Raw genomic sequence first — 2,983 nt, 5'->3', positions numbered from 1 at the left:
TGATTATCAAGTCTTCATGGCCACACAAATTTCTTCACTTTCAAAGTCTTTAGAAAGTCTTCAGAAATCCAAAGTCTTCTGCCGAAGACATTCATTTTTAGGGGTCGACTTTCTCTGTAAATATCAAACTCCCCATAGACTTATAGACCTGTGTACACTCAGAAACGCATCAGTCCCTTAACCTATAAGTCTTCAATACACCAAAATCACTAAGGGGCACTAGATGCACTTACAGTGAGCATGTGCAACTTACAGCTCGCACGCTTCCCCGTGAGCCTGCACATTGGAGGACCGCTTGCACGCCTCCCGGTCAGCCTGCACGGCGGACTGCGCTCACATGCCTCTCGTGTACTCAAGCAGCTGTCTGCATGACACCTCCTATCCATTAAAAGTGTGACGCGTGGCGTCATGTGAATGGTTAGCAGAACACCCACGATTTAAATTATACAAATGTTTGAGATGATAACGTGGCAGCTATTTGTTTCAAAATGCCTTTATTGGCTATTAATTTGTGCACCTTCTCTGAAATTGGACATGAAAAATACCACTACATGTTAGTGCCATTCCATGAAAGCATGCCAAGTTTCATGAATTTCAGACGAGTTCTCGGTTTACTACAATTTTAAAACCAAGTATCTCAATGTTTGCGGCTGAGCCATGATGCCAAGGTGTTTGAAGTTCATTCCCATTTCTTGCATGGGACCTAAGCATGCACGCAAGGGCACACATATGTTTGTTCAACCCAATTTGCTACACTGGAGCATGCACATGTAGTTCAAATTTGAATTATGCACATAAAATGCCTAGAAAACTTGGTTAACGTATAAAAATGTTCAAACAAACCCCGAATAATTACAAATTTTAACATAACACTCATGTTGGTCTTTGTTGTATCTAAAAAAACAAGGTGAGAAGAGGCAACGAATGTCATTTCGTCCAGTACGGTGACACACGTTCCCTACAGGAACCACGGGGCTTCTTGTGAGAAGCTCTGGTTTGTGATGAGTGTATTCCAAAACCTGCCCCAAATGGAAAAAAACTACCACAACATGTTGGTACCATTCCATGATAGCATGCCAAATTTCATGAATTTTAGACGAGCTTTGCATTTACTAGAATGAAAAACCAAGTATCTCAACATTTGCCGGCAAGCAACGGTGCCGAGGTTTTTGAAATTCATTCCCATCACTACAAGAAACCTGTTAATCCATGACGGATTTCCGATGACAATTTAAAAAACTGTCATGGACGGCCTGGTACAGCCCCGCAAGCCCGCCTAACTGTTCCCGTATAAAAAACAGGAACCCTACATTCTCCTCCTCGGCCCCTCCTCTCTCCCACCGCAGCTCCCTCCCTCGTCTCCCACAACACGCCACCACCCACCACCTCTTCGTGTCCCTCCTCCCACAGCTCGCCGCTGGCCCTCGCCCTCCCTTCCCCTCACCTCGCAGCTCTGGCAACTACTAGATCCGCCGCATCCCCCACCCATCCATTCCTCTCACAACACATCTCTCTCTCCCTCGTGCAACCACACACGCCGAGACCAACACCCGACGATTTTGACCCCTTTGTCCTCCAGTCCGGCTGGATCCATCGCTCCCGGATCCATCGCTCCCGATCGTCGGCGCTCGCCCGCGACCCCTAGCCATGGCTAGGGTTTTGGCTGCGGCATCATATCCAATGTATGGTACTCTCGGTGGTCTTCTCGGTCCAGAGGTATAAAGCCTCCCGGTAGCCACCTGTTCGTCCATCTGTTCCCCAAATCTCTCAGCGTACCGCAAGCACCACAATCACCACCGCAGTGAATTGGCCGCATTGCACGTAGCGAGGAACCACCATCCCATCCACCCACCCATCTTCCCCCAATCTCCCTTTGAGAAGTAGTAGTAGCGGAGCAGGAGCGGAAGGCCATGGGGGACGTGCAGACGGGTGGCGCGGAGACGGAGACATTCGAGTTCCAGGCGGAGATTAACCAGCTGCTCTCGCTCATCATCAACACCTTCTACTCCAACAAGGAGATCTTCCTCCGTGAGCTCATCTTCAACTCATCAGATGTATGTCTGTTCCCTCCTCATCTGTTTCCTCTGCTCCTCTACGTTTTGTTTTGTCGTCAGAGATGATTTGATTGCTCGACTTGCTCATTCGCGAATGCCCGAATGGAATGTTGCTTGCAGGCGCTTGACAAGATCAGGTTCGAGAGCCTGACGGACAAGAGCAAGCTCGATGCGCAGCCGGAGCTCTTCATCCGCCTCGCCCCCGACTAGGCCAACAAGATGCTCTCCATCATCGACATCGGCATCGGCATGACCAAGTCAGGTACTATATATGCACGTCCTACCTCCCCCATCTTCACTCTCAATCAATCAATTATGGACGCAGCCTGAATTCTTCATGTCCCATAGTTGTTGAATTCCTGAATGTCTCAACTTCCAATGAGAAGTAAGTCAGACTTTCAGAATTCACACTGAATTTTCATTTGCGTCTGAAGATGACCAAAATTCTGATGACTGTTTGCCATGGCAGACCTTGTGAACAACCTAGGCACCATCGCGCGCTTGGGCACCAAGGAGTTCATGGAGGCGCTGCAGGCGGGGGTGGGCGTGAGCATGATCGGCCAGTTTGGGGTCGGCTTCTACTTGGCCTACCTCGTTGCCGACAAGGTGGTGCTCATCACCAAGCACAATGACAATGAGTAGTACCTGTGGGCGTCGCGGGCGGGCGGCTCCTCGTGGAGACATGATTTCTGTTACTATATTAATATGTCAACACGTTCTATTTAGAGTTTTCTCCATAGGCGTTTATTTTTCTATCCTTGTTGTCTGCTGCAACCCGGTGAATATGTATTCCAGAAATAAGTTTAATCTGGATCTAAGAAGAAAATTAAATCATTACATTGTGGCAGTCTGACAATAAGAATATAGAGGTTTAAACCTGATTATTTGTGTACTATGCACATGTATTAGTCAGTCAATTTATAGTAGTA

At 47.9% G+C, this 2,983-nt stretch overlaps 1 pseudogene; it reads left to right on the top strand.

The window, feature by feature from the left end:
* Positions 1-1,910: 1,910 nt before the first annotated feature.
* On the top strand, positions 1,911-2,780 carry LOC123171169 (heat shock protein 83-like; annotated as a pseudogene).
* The last annotated feature ends 203 nt before the right edge of the window (positions 2,781-2,983 follow it).

The sequence above is a fragment of the Triticum aestivum genome, chromosome 7D (genome assembly GCF_018294505.1).
Source record: "Triticum aestivum cultivar Chinese Spring chromosome 7D, IWGSC CS RefSeq v2.1, whole genome shotgun sequence".
NCBI classification, from domain to species: domain Eukaryota; kingdom Viridiplantae; phylum Streptophyta; class Magnoliopsida; order Poales; family Poaceae; genus Triticum; species Triticum aestivum.
The sequence above is the reverse complement of the archived record's forward strand: the minus strand, read 5'-3'. Positions and strand labels throughout refer to the sequence as shown.